The sequence below is a fragment of the Monopterus albus genome, unplaced genomic scaffold (genome assembly GCF_001952655.1).
Source record: "Monopterus albus unplaced genomic scaffold, M_albus_1.0 scaffold100.1, whole genome shotgun sequence".
NCBI lineage: Eukaryota > Metazoa > Chordata > Actinopteri > Synbranchiformes > Synbranchidae > Monopterus > Monopterus albus.
Genome location: NW_018127980.1, coordinates 941546 through 956347, shown reverse-complemented (window position 1 = coordinate 956347; position 14802 = coordinate 941546).

Sequence of the window (14802 nt, the reverse complement as noted above, 5' to 3'; positions counted from 1 at the left end):
CTGACCAGCCCCCAGTCGTGAGGAGCGGTGAGGCGAGCCTCACAGCCTCCTCAGCTGGCCCTTACCAGACCGGTGCATAACCGGACCGTAGCCTATGCGCTGTGGGGCCATGAGGCGAAGCAATAAAAATACAACAGGAACACATTATAATGCAATTATGCATGTAAACGGTACAGATGGAATTACATGAGGTAGATCCTGAGTCAGCTGTTTAGGAGTCTGAAAGAGTTTATTCAAAAATAAAATGTTGATACAGTTTAATATACTATAACATCTACTTCAAAATATTAAAAACCCATTATTTACCAAAAACAATTATGCTTAACATTTTGCATGAATCTACAGTATTGATCAGATCAGTGTGTGTTTATTTCATGCTGATCATGTTGGTGGATTATTCTAATGGTTGTTCAGTTTCTCAACTTAGATTTTCACTCTGATGTGATGTATTATGGGCACTGTTTAAAAATATGGTCATGGCCCTCATTTACATTGAAAGCGTCTTCCTTTTCCTCTGCTGTCTGCAAAAATATCCCATTCTAAATAAATTACAATGCAAGCACTGGGGGACGAAAGACACGGTCTCTGTTGTGCGAAAGACACTCTGCTCTGCTTCATCACCACCCTGCAGGTCGATGCACAGTCTACTACTTACCGTATGTACAATTTCTGTTTCTCTTCAGTACCATCCAACTCGACCAGTCCAGGAGTGAGTCCCAGTGTCCGCAGCCCGGTCCTCTTCTCATCATCTCCACCACTGACTGTGTTCCCATCCGAAGCTCGACACCCGGTCCCAGTGTTACTCGACTGTTCATTTCTTGGTCACTTGTTTTACACTGTATATAAACTTGCACTGCTTGCATCGAAGTCAGCCACCTGGGTCCGTCAATTTTTGTGACTTGCTCACTTCCGTGTTCAAGCCATCCTAACACCCCCATCAGTTTCTGATCCTATGAAATGATAGTTTTATAACTCTTGAGCTTTAACTCTGGACTTGATCAAATTTATTGACAGGGTGGAAACAGTCTTGTGCACCAATCTAGTATTTTGTGAAAACAGCCACATTAAAATGGGAAATAAATGATGATGATTAAGTGTATATTGTTTCATGGCTGATTGGTAATTCCATAAGAGTTATTTGGCTCCGTCTTGTGATCAAACATTGTTAGCTGATGTACTGTACTTGCTTCTTTCTGTTTTTAACTGCAAGATCAGTGTGCATCCTGCAGATGTCAACCATGAGCTACACTTGTTTATAAATCATCAACCAATTACAATTTTCAAACTGAAGTTCAGTATAGAGGAACACAAAAGTACTACTTACTGTTATCAGTGGAGACCTTAAAATAGAGTGATCAGGTTTTCATTTTGACCTTGGGTTGGTTGTTTGTATGACAAAATGCAGGAAATTAATGTTTATCATGTGTATGTTAAACTAAAAAAACATTTAGCAGCTGACAAGCACGTCTGGGACACAGCTGGATCTGACACTGGAGCTGAGAGACAAACATAAACTTAAATATAAGTAAATAGCGTATGAAATGCAGAGTGCCTCTGCTGGCTGGAATAGACACAAGGCTCCTAATTGACAGTCTCTTTTTCATTTTAAAAAACAAACTTTGAGACCTAAAACAATTCAGAGGTTCACAATAATTTGGAAAGACAATGGATTTGAGTTAGTAGATCATTCTGACTGGTGTTTTGCACAAAACAAATCGAAAGGAAACTAGAATGAATTTGTATTAGTTTTGATGACAATGTTACTGAGCTTCATATAGTATTTAGATAACTGCTGACATGATCTAGAATATGATTTCTCAAACATAAACTGTTCAACTGTGTCAGTTTTTGCAAAGCAGTTCTTCTCTTCTGTGATTGATTTTACATTTCTGAGATATCATGCACCTTGCGAGCTGTTAACACCTGATAGATTTTGGAAACTTGTGTAGAAGATTATGGCATATAGAATATCTTGGTTTATTGTATTGTTGGAAATGGAAAAGATTTGCATGTAGTGGTGCACTTTATGTGCATGGAGGAAGAATGGATACAAGGGGTTTGTTTTAATTTTGCTGAAAAACATGTCTCAGTGCTGTATACTATTAATGTGATATTACAGGAACCCTTTGAGGCGATTTATTCAAATTACAGTAAATACATATAGTTTTTTTTTATTAAATTCCTTAAGTCTTCTACACATATTGTGAGTCTGGACAGACATGCAACTTGACTGGTTGGCAGATGCTTGCATTTTTTTCAAAATGTAGTGTGCACTTCATGACTGTTGTGGCAAAATACCACAGTTTGGCAGCTCAGTGATAGTTTATGGGTGGATCAGCATAGTAATGCCCCTTGACTGTTTCCTCTACACTATAGCTGCTGTACCAGCTTAATGCTCACAGTGTCAGGGTCAGTGCGTAAAGCTGCTGCTGATGTCACGGGGTGAACTCAATTATAGAACCAGACGAGGCTAAGTGAAACACTGTCTCTCTAATAAGACCACTGGTAACAAAACGATACAAAAAACTATACAAGCTTGAAACACACTCTCAGGTCAATAATACCGTCCAGGGTCAGAGCCAGCAAACCTTTCGAGGGATCCACAAATGAGAGGTCAGAGAGGGGAGTCCAATAGTCAATACACAGAAAAACACGCGGAGAAACATAGGGCTAGGCAAAACTCAGTGGTCAAACAGAAATCATTTTACCCATGGTGGTCATTTTAGCTGCAGTTAAGGTGAATTAAAGGAATTTTGTACATTTTATGTTTGTTTCGAAAAATGTATACTACTAAAAAGCATTTATGTGATTGAGCCTGCAGTCCACATGTCAAAGTGCCCTTGGCAGATGGCTGCCTCGGTTCTGTACCAGAAACAAATTTCTTGTGTGTAACATACTTTGCCAATAAAGGTGATTATCCTTAAAAAATAATTGTGTTGATATGTACTGTGTTTAGGAAATAAGCACATTGTGAATCTCTTACACTGTGAGGTGCCTAGTTATGCTCACCATATGACGTGGGTCCGAGTGATATGCATTTTAAGTTATTTAAAATGGGTAAAAGAAAAAAGGAAGACAGCTATGCTGTAAATTTATGTTACTGGCTGTAAACTGAAACCATATATTTCATTTCTTTTATTTAAATTAAAAAAAAAATCCAAATTTAAAAAAGGGTAATGTGTTGTCTGTAAATAAGTGATTCATTGGTAAAATGTGATCAGTTGTCAGTTGAACCATTGTACAGGGTTATTCAAAAAGAATGAACCGATTTCATTACGCAATATTAAGGAAAAGTAATACAAAACTCCAGCCAAGTCACAAGTATTCTACTCACAATCAACTTTTACTTCCTGTCTTACAAGTGTTCAATGTGGCCACCACCTGCAGCACGGGCAACATCAATGCGATAAGAGAATTCCTCCCAGGCGCGTATTACCATATCACGATTGGGGCCGGAGCCAATCCCGGCCGACAATCGGGCGAAGGCAGGGTACACCCTGGACAGGTCGCCAATCCATCGCAGGGCTAACACATAGACGAACAACCACACACACACACACACACACGCACACACGCACGCACTCCTATGGGCAATTTAGAGACACCAATCAACCTAAGCTGCATGTCTTTGGTCAGTGGGAGGAAGCCGGAGTACCCGGAGAGAACCCACGCAAGCACGGGGAGAACATGCAAACTCCACACAGAAAGGTCCCAGGTGGGGAAATCGGTTCATTCTTTTTGAATAACCCTGTATTTTATTATAATTACAATTGATTAAAATGGTATATGTTGCCATTAGATATTACGGTAAGATGGACTTGTAGCTGACTACCTATAGTTAACAACCAGTTATCTTTCTATTTGGATAGATAGATTTAATGCTGTACAGCAAACACTTGAGTGAGTTTAAAGAATCTGAGTAGATCATATCGCATAAGAGACTGTACTATAAACCTGTTTCACAAAAACAGGTTAGGTCTTCTTAGCTGAGTGGGAAACGTAAAGCTCCGGTCCTTGTGTCTGACAAGGCTGACCAGTGATCCATTTGATGGTGAGCCTCCCAGTTGACCCTTTGAGTCTCCATCATACCTTACAACGAATCCTGTGGTAGGATTGTGTCAATTCCTCTGATCGACACCAACGAGAGCCGACGGTGGAAACTTTTCCTGACTTGACTATTCCCCTGACTACCTGACTTGTACATTGATTGGATACGCTTTCCGGAGAGAACAAACTTTTTAAAGGACATTTCTTTTATTTTATTTTATTATGTTGTGTGTTTTGTATTGTGCATTTTTTTTGTTAAGTTTCTAACTAAAAGGCCCTACGGACCTAGGTAGAGATGTGTACATACTCAGAGGTGGGTTACACTCCCATTGTAAAGAAAAAGGAGTAAATTATATATGTTGATTAGCTGCTACTGGTAATCAGAAGAATAAGCATATTCTGTAAATATTTATATAAATATATGGAATTGTGGTGTAGTTCAAACAAGAAAATACTCCTATAGAAGTAATAAACAGTAAAAACAAACATTACATCACAGTTCCATGATGATGATCTTCAATATTTTTCAGGTGTTGACCTGTGGAGACATTTGGATCAAGATGCACACAGAGCCAGGCACATGCAAAGCACCACAGCTAATGCAGTTGTGGAAGTGAACCAAATGGCTGATCTGCCCCTGGAAAGAACTGATGACCACCTCACATAATGGGCCACCCATAAAACTGTTTACTCAAACCTCTATAAATTAGCCAAGCATTTCCTGTGTACCCCATCCTCATCTGTGCCATGTGAATGGGTTTTTTTCCAAGGCTGGGGAAATAGTCTGTAAAAGGAGAAACCAATTGTGTCTGAACACTGTGGACATACTGTTATTTCTCAATAAAAACTCATAAAGTTACACAAGCACACCCTTTTTACTCACATACCCATGAACCTCTTTACCAATGAACACCAAAACACATCTTGCCAAGGTCCACACTATAATCTGTATTTGCACCTGTCCCATGTGTGAATGACATCTGTCTGAATCTGTAGAGCACATCTCATGAATGTAGCAGCACCATTTTCATAACACAAAATATAAGTGAGGAACATATAGGGTTGCACTCAGACGTGCCACATAAGACACATGGTCTTCAACATGTGTCCATGCTTATTTTATATTTTACTGTGTCAGCTTGAAACCATACAACCATGTAGTGTAGTCAAACAGGAATGTGCATGGTGAATCAAATCCCAAACAATCCATGAACCAATAAGTGACACGTCTTGATTGCATTTCATTTTCTTGACCACTAGATGTCCTACTCGAGCACTGTGTCATTGAGGCCTCGAGTAATGAACCATTTTTGTGAATACTGTGTCGAAGCTTCAACAAAGCCTCGATCACTGATAGGTGAAATATTAAAGACGTTTTACACGTAGTTTCACATCTTCTGAAGCTATGTTTCTAGCTTATTTGGATTTGAACAGGAAGTGGTTCTTCTTTCTTTATTTTACTTTGAGCCCTTAATGACGTGTATCAGTACAGCTGCCCCCTAACGGCCAACAGACAGCATAACACTTTAAACTGTTTACATTAATGTTTGAATCTGAATAAGTACAATCAATGAGTTTCTGCACTTACGTACAATTTTAAGGTACTTATCTATTTCCACTGTATGCTAATTTACACTTCTACTTCACCACATTTCAGATATAAATATAGTTTTTCTTCCACTACATTTATTTTACTCACTTTGCAAATTAAGCCCCCACATACAAAACATATAAAGTATTTTTAAAATAGCTCCATCTAGACCAGCTACAACATTTAACTGCCTCTGGCACATTACACATTAGCATTAACACTCCCAAAATAGCAAAATATTAAAAATAATGTTTTATTGTTTGTATAGTAGTGACAAAAATCAGCATGCACACAATAAGGATGATAAAAAAAGAATGAGTTGGCTGTTCACATATGAAACATTTAAATTTGCCAGTTAATTGGAAATAGCCTGGGACAAGAGAAGCAAAGCTCTCTATAAAGAGGAGTTGTAGACTATTGGCATGTACAATAGAATGTTTTAATTTTTCTTTTCATTTGTGTCTTGCCCTTTATATGTTACTGGAAAATGCACTTTTTGCAAAGGTTGTCTTGTAATCCCGTGTGGGATGGGCCAGATGTCTGGCATGACACAGAAATAAAATTAAACTAACCCACCAAAAGCAAATGTCAAATGCAGCACATTTATGGATGCAAAAATAAAGGGTTTATAGCCTTCACGGAAAACAGCCTTGGCTCGGACAGAGTTCCTGGAACAATTGGTTTTGGTACAAGAGTGTGTGCCTGAGGCTAACTCTATTGATCTGAACCACTAAGAGGGATAGATGGAGAGAGCAGGAAACAGAAAACCAAAGAGAGACAAACACAGAGAAGCAGAATTTTATGACACATAGAATGTCTCCTTTATTATATGTGAACTGGCACACTGAGGTTTTCATGGTGGAGACACTTGTAGTTGTGTATTGTTGGCAAATCTAGTTGTGGTGCTGAATCTACATGTATACATTTGTGGCATCAATGATATTTTTGGTTCATTACAACCAACACTGCTTATTTCCCGAAACTCTCTACAAGACTATGAATTAATTTTAGTTTATTCATTACATTGTTTAGTTATATCATAGCTTGTCGTTAGTTGTATCTGTGACATAATAGTGTGTTTTTTTAAACTTGTGACACTGACAGAGACTCCCAGAGGACTAGAACTCATCTCTTGTGTCTGACTTGTTATTATTGTGCCACATTAAGTTCTTCATTGCCAGCTTACAGCTCTGATGGAATTGGAAATTTAAACTGGGATGGTCTGGGGTCATGTGAGATCCCTGGTGTAGATCTGTATGACAGGAGGAAACAATTTGGTGAAACCAGAAAGGTTGTAACAAGCACATGACTAATGCTAATTTATGCTTTCTTTCTTTCTTCCAGGTTTTTTTGACACTCATTGAAAATGATAGTAGTCACTGTGGCTGGCATAACGTTGTCACGTACTTGCACTTGTCGCATGATCAAAATAAAACAGATTTGTTGGGCAGTCTGCCACAGTGACACCTGGGTCTTTCCTTGGGAATATCTGATTGTTGCTGAGTCAGAATATTTTGATTCTGTACCACACAGACTGCAAGCTTTCATTCCTACACTACAGTGCATGTGTAGTATGAAATATGTTAGCACTGCCATTGTGAGCATGCATGATGACATATGAAAAGATACAACATGTCATGCAACATGTGAGGATACATATTCAGCAGTATTACAGTATAGTTAGTAATTTACATGGTAGCCAGATAAATTAAATCCTAACACACACACACCACCAAAGTGCACCCTACTAAAAAAGTCACGTATGGTGTACTTCACTTCATTATGCTGTCATCTTAATCAAATGCAATTCCCTTTACTCACTCTCTCCCCCACTGATGGGATTGATGAATGTAATTTTCCTTCAGCAACAATCCTTAATATTCTGTGTTAAATATTGACCAACATATCTGACTAATGAGTGCAGTTAGTGGCAGCTGAGGTGAGAGCTTTCGTTTGTCTCTCTTCCCTTGTATGGTGCATGATGAAAGATCTCAATTTGCAGGCACAATCATGATTAATAGTGTAAGGCCCAACTTTTTCACAGGAGTCTCCACACTTCACGATCACACACCTCTGGTTTTAACAAGATGAATGTCTCCTGTAGTCTAGAATTAGAGAGGTAGTTTTATCTTATGCTCACATAAAAATAACAGTAAAAAAAGGGAAAATAAAGCTGTGTGGAGAATTGGCTTAAGAGATTTAATCACAGATGATTAGTATTAAAAATAAACTAGATTTGCCTGTTTGCCTAAAAATAACTTTTAACATTATATTACACAGTTTTTGTCAAGGTCTGTAACTTTTATTGACTTGATACTGGCAGTAATAGATCAGTGACCAGGGATCTTGAGGGAAATAGGAAAAATGTAGTGGCCACAAGAGGGCGCTGAAGTGCCGTGTGACTGTCGCCCCTTTCTCAACACAACAGCCACGGCAAAGTATTTTCTGTGGATTGTAGGTTAAAATCCAACTTTTTTGCAGAAAGGCAGACAATCTATTTGTACAGTATGTATTTAGGCTTATGAAAACTGGTTTAATAATCTGTTTTATTGTTTCCCCTGAAAGCTTCTTGGGAGCGATTTTGCTAGTCACGCTCAATAAAACCAACCTAATATCAATGCAGTGCTTGAGATGAAACAGAGTTTAGTCTTTGGGAACATTGCTTTGCTTGCCAGGCAACAGCTAGATCATTTCAGTAATGTGTCACAGTGGTTCTACTCTACTAGATTTTTATTTGCAAATAAAATTTTAATGTGTTATCATTTCAGCATTTGTTAAATGTTCCTTTCTATACATCAAGTGAAAAATTGCATGGTCATTCTGATGCAGCTTGTGTCAACATGCAAATGCGTAGAACTATATTGACTAATCTATTGTCACTGCTCATTTTAATCAGTTCACAACACTTTACACAATGGATTTGTCAAATTTTGCTTACACTGACTCCAACAATGAAGAGCAATGAATTGATTTAGATTGAAATGGTTGCATAAATTGATAGGGGATTGCAACCACATTGTAGAATACACTGAGCTAACAGATTGTTGACCAGGTCTATGTGAGATCAACAGTATGTAAGGAAACACTGACGATGCACTAGTAGACTGTATACTGTAGGTTTCTCTACTCATCCAAAAATAATGTGCACAGCATGAAGGTCAGTGCAGGATAAAGAAAACAGCAACTTTAGGAGCTTTTTCTTTTTCTTTTCTTTTTTTTCCTGTGTCTGATGTCCAAGTGTGATGCCGTAAATTGTTTCTGTGAGTGCTCTCATCACTCCTCCGTCCTCCTCCTGTGGCCCTGCCGTAGTTGCTCCCACAGCCTCATGTCATCATTTTTTTTGCTGTACTCACAACCTTGTGGGCCTGAGCACACACTGCATCTCATCAGAGAATACTACCTCACACTCAGAGGACAACATTCATCAGTGTCACAGGGCTTTTGCCAACAGTGCATGCTTTTTTTTGTTGTTCCTGTGGTTGCCCCATGCAAGTCCATTTCAGTTGTTCCAGTAGCACCAAAGGGTACCTTGTCTGACCTGTGCCACTTCAAGACAGTATACCCACAATAAGGTTTTTAGCTTCTGCTGATATACTATATACCAGGGGTGGCCAACCAGTCAGAGACCAAGAGCCACATTTTTTTACTGTGTTACCGCAAAGAGCCACATCATACACATGGGCACACATGAACATCACCCATCCCTTCCTATCACACACACACTGCTCAGCCAGATTTATTGTAAATGCCACACACCAACATGATAATGACAGAAATGGACTCCTACAGTACTAAGACCACAGGCCAGCCATTTTCAACAATGAACATTGTGTGCACTGTCTCACACACACAAACTCTCAGTTCAACCAAGTCCACAAAGAAAAATTTCAACCAGTGTTGCATATCTGGTTCTTTGCTTATTCAGGGCAGCACTGGTGACTTGCCTGCTGGTTTTTAGCAGAGTGGGAAAATGTGTTAAATCTCCCTTTTGAATATGCGCCTTGGACAGCTTCAGTTTGTTGACAAACGCAAACACACTTTGCACCAGGTCAGGCAGCATTTTTAACTTACCCTGCAGGTTCAGGTCCAGTCTGTCCCAGTGACACAGCATGTCGACCAAAAAGGCCAGATCCATAATCCACTTGAGGTCCGAGAGCTCGGGATAGTCCTTGTCCTTCTCTTCCATGGACAATTTCACGGTATCCAAAAGCTCAAAGAAGCGAGAGAGTACCTGGCCTTTTGACAGCCACCTCACAGTGCAGTGCAGCGGCAGGTCACCTGGAAGCCCTTGGTCCAGCTCAGCGATGAGATTCTTGAATTGCCTGTGGTTAAGCGCATGTGTGCGGATGTAGTTGACGATTTTCATCTCACGCACATGCGCATTTGAGGAAAATACCATATTGAACTCAAGCAAAGCGAACACGCACATTAAAAACAAACACAAACTTCGATATGAACGTAATAGCCGCATGAAACCTGACAAACCCGGGAGCCGAGGGTTGGCCACTCCTGAGCTACATACACTACCAGTCAAAAGTTTGCATAAGCCTATTTGGATAGTTCCAGATCCCACAGTCTATGAGCTGATTAAGTTAATTAGCCTATAAGTTTGCCAAAGCTCTGCCAAATATTGTATGCTTTCAGTTTCAGAGGCCTTGCTTGCAGGGGTGAAACTATCACTTCATTCCAGATGAAAAATCTGCAACAAGCACATACTAGATAGCTGCATAGCACAAGACCAAACATGCCTAAAAGCAGGGTACCATAATTGTGAGTGGCAAGTCCACTTAGTGTGTATGCAATGCATCGCTTATGATAACAGTACAAAGGCAGGCATAAGCACAGCTTTGGGGGTTGTGTGTTATTTAGAGCCTCTTAAGAACAACAGTAGGCCAAAAACACACTGGAGAGTTTACCATAGTCCTGAGAGAGTCACACAAAATCTACAGCAAAAACACATCTAAAGTGCTCATTATTTGCACATGGATAGCATCCTCCTTGACAGGGCTTACATGTAAACCTCGTGTCCAAGGGTTTGGGTCACAATGAACAAAGGGAGCTTAAGTATGATTAAGTATTGAAGAAAGCCCTTCAGCCGGTTACAAGTGAGTTACATGGGGATTCTTTTGAGAGCATGAATGATATAGATAGGAGGTTGTAAAACTAAGGAACTATTAAAATATACTGTATCTGGTTTATCTTATTTAACATGACAAAAGTATCATGCCCCACAGTGACAAAGCATGTTGTTTTCTGCCACAACTCATTTCCTGTTCTGTCCTTCATTACTTTGCCCTTTCTTTTAGCTGATCAGTACAGCTAAAGGTCAACCTGGATTTCACTCTATACACACAGGTAGAGTAAAACCAATTTCAGATGTGTCAGTGGAACTAATGCTGCCAGCATGCTGTGACAGCTTGAGTGGAACAGCCTCAGTCCTCATCTCAAAATCAGCTCTGCTTACTGAGCGGAAACTGTTACATATGCCTGAAGTGCTCTGCCAACCCCTGTCAGCAAACACAGATATTGTTATTTTTATATTATGATTATATTCGCATTTTTAGCCAACTATTTAAAGTCATCGCTGTATCTTTCTGTATCTTGAATTTATTTTTCAGACTTTTCTCTAACCTTTTTTTGTGAAATATTGAGTTTCTTTATAGAAAACCACATCCATTTATGGTGGAACCACTAACAACTCATAAATATCTGAACCATGACAAGGGGCCAAATTGTTAGTGTAAACTTCAAAACTGCTGGTTTAATCTTCACCAAGGTGTTATATTTTATAACCGTATGTTTTCTAATGTGAAGTGTTCATCTAAAAACTAAATAAAGCCTTACACTGTAAGATGGCGCAGTGGTCGGCAATATTCGTGATCAGTGATGATTGTGGTGACCTTGTCTGGGACCAGTGTTCCTGATCAACAGTAGCTAAGTAAACTGGTGACTTTCAGTTGAATGTGCAGTAAAACAGCTGTTGAAAACAGAAAGAGGACCTGAGGGAGAGCTTTGGCAAATGCCTTTCAGCCTCTCATAATACTGCATTTATCAAGCTGTCTATAGAAATTAGCTTGCTTTATTTTTGGCCCTTGACCTTTCTTAGATGGATGGCAAATGTATTAATTAGCTTCACCTCTGCTATTGAGGTTTTCAGAAATTTTTCATGCTGCTTTCCCCCTTAATCAGTTTCTGTATTCTGGGATCACTGAAATGAAACTTGTCAGTGTGATTGGAGCCTGACACCATCCCCCAAGGCTCAGAGCGTGCAATCTGTACAACACACAGTCCCTTGACTTAAAAGAAGATGATTAGCGATACAAGCAAAGTAGACTTTAAAGTGCACAGAAATGTATGTGGGTGCATATGTATTTGATGCTGCTGTGGTGCATTAAGAGTCATCCCTCAATGCCCATATTTAATGTGTCAAGTCAGAGATTTTCTGTGGTAGAGGGTTGCTGCAGAGCCAAGTGATTGTCACCGGGGAGCTGCGATCACACAATTGCACTACAGAAAGCATTCTGTGTTGTCCCTCAAGGAGCTCATTCAGCGTATTCCTGCAAAATTACCTCAAAGTGATTACAGAAATCAATAGAGTACTGTTTTTGACGAGAGGACTTTCTCAAAGTCTTGCTAATCACAGTATACATGCCTATCCAGCTTTCAAGAATAAGGTTGTGTAAATGCTCAACAACATGTTCAACACACACACACAAAAAAATTGCACACATTTGTACTCGTCCAACCTATACCCCTAAGGACATCTTGTGCCTCATATAGTCTTGGAAGGCTGAGTGTTTATTGCATTTCATGAGCCCCGGAGACAGGTGTCAAGATGTATCCCTCTATAAATCCAACAACATTTTTCATGACATTTGGTGCTTGTGATAATGACTAAGCACTGAGAGTCCACTAAATCATCCATCCAAAGACCCAGTTGGCAAAAATCTCTTGTTACTGTACCTCCTGGTGATTTCTCAGGAGCATAACCGACACAGCAACAAACTGGATGCACCTGATATTTGCTTATTTTTTCATACTGATCGTGAACTAAAGTAAACCCAGGATCAAAGCATGACCTTGAAAGAATATGCACAAGGTACTGAGGAAGTAAGAATGTGTCTCTGCCTATGGGTCAGCTCATGTCCAATGTTGCTATTGCAAAAAAAATTCAGACATTCCAACATACGGTAGATCAGTTGTTACTAAAGTGGGTGCCGTGGCTGCTGTCGGAACAGGTCAACGGTGCCCCATGATTATCATTGTTCATTTAATGTGAGTTGCTATTAACAGTTCAACAACATTGAACATCAGGAGTAATGAATTAATCACGGCTTAATATCCAGTTACTTGGATATTTATTCTCACTTGAATTGCATGTTTGTTGTTAAGAGCAACATTCAGTCACTTGTGCATTATCATTATTCACTTCTTATGTGCTGGTTTTGAGCCCATTTGATTAAAATTACATCATTTGCAATCACAATAGTATCACACTTGTCAGGGCAACCATTCATTAAATGCAGGTTTTTGTCTCGATCAGTGAGACTGTCACAAAGGCTACAATGTGTTTGCTATTCGATAATGGCTCCCAACTGATTGTGTTGTGCTTGTCAAGGACTCCACACAACATGCTTAGAGCACAGGTGGAAACCATAATTTGAATTTAAGAAGGCTTGGTGTAAAACACTGACATCTGACAGAAAAACTTGAGACATGACATGACAGGTAGTTGCAGAGTTTGCTATTGCAATTTGGATTCAAATTGCAGTTTCATACAAAGTGGTTTCAGAGGAAATTGCAGCACATGGTACAGTGTAACTATTAGATTTTTTCCAACTTCTTCTAGATAATTGCATATATTTGTTCTTTGTAGTATACTTTCTGCCAGGAATGGTTTTATTTTATAAAAAATAACCCGCTTTGTCTCCAAATTATAAAGCTCAAGCCATCTTTGTGAATTAACACAAAAGTTCTATTCATGAGTTTTGTTGCTGTCCATAGTTCTAATTCAATACGCTTTGTTGTGCATTTTTTTGCAATGTATGACATTTATGGCTAAAATGTACCCTGAGAGATGTGTATTTAGGGCTTAACTTATCTCTTGCCATGACACTTTCCTCTCTGATGCTTCATTGTTTGTTCTCGTTCATCAAGATCTTAGCAAATGCAGAAGGTAAATGATGACACAGATCTGACAAACAGCCTCTGATACTGTAAAAGCAGGTTTTGTGTGTTTTAATATGACACTTTACAAATCTTCAAAGATATATTAATACCTATAAAAGTATTTTGCTCTGAAATGTGGAACACATTGAGTCTAAGTTTTTCCCAAGCTAAATTATTAATAAGATTTAATGTAAGACTTTTTTCTGTTTGGGGAGTACCAAGAATGAGCTGTGCTGAAGGGGCCAGCAGAGCAGGATTAGATGATAAAGTCTTTTAACCTTCCATTATGCACATCAGTTAGTTTTGCCTGTAGTGATTAATGCTTTTCATAATAACTCTTATGCAGATGGTGACAAAAAAAAAGATGACACAAAGACAAAAAAAGCCTTGAAATATCACATTAGCTGCACTTGGGATGACTGACGCTGCATCTTTCAGAGATATTGTTTAGATGTTTGGCTTTCATCAAAACAAAAAAATTACAGTCTAGTGCCAAAAACGTGGGGATATTTCTTTACTTGTCAGATTCACTAAGAAGACAGAGCGTATGCCCAACTTTAATAATGAAAAAACAAAACGTATCAAATCATATGTTGAAGAGCTGTGTAGCATCAGACAGAGTCATTTTGTTTTCTGATAATCATCCTGATAATAGCAGTTCTTCGGCTGCTCAGTCAGAATCTGTATTATAGTGATCTTAGAAAGACTAAATAAGATCTTTAATGGTATTTCTATGCAGATTAATGCATGAGTTGGTTAATCAAACCTGCTCACACCAACAAGCTTTTAATAATGCATGATTTCTAAGAGCATATATTGCAGCATTACCATGAACATGCAGTATGAATTGAGAATACTGTATGACAGCGTATCTTGTCACTCTATTTTCTGTTTGTTTATGTGAGAGTGAAAAAAAAAGGTTGTTTTGCCAGTACCTCAAGAGTATGAGAACTGAAGTCAGCAAATCACAAGAGAATCTGCGTCCGTCAGCTCCC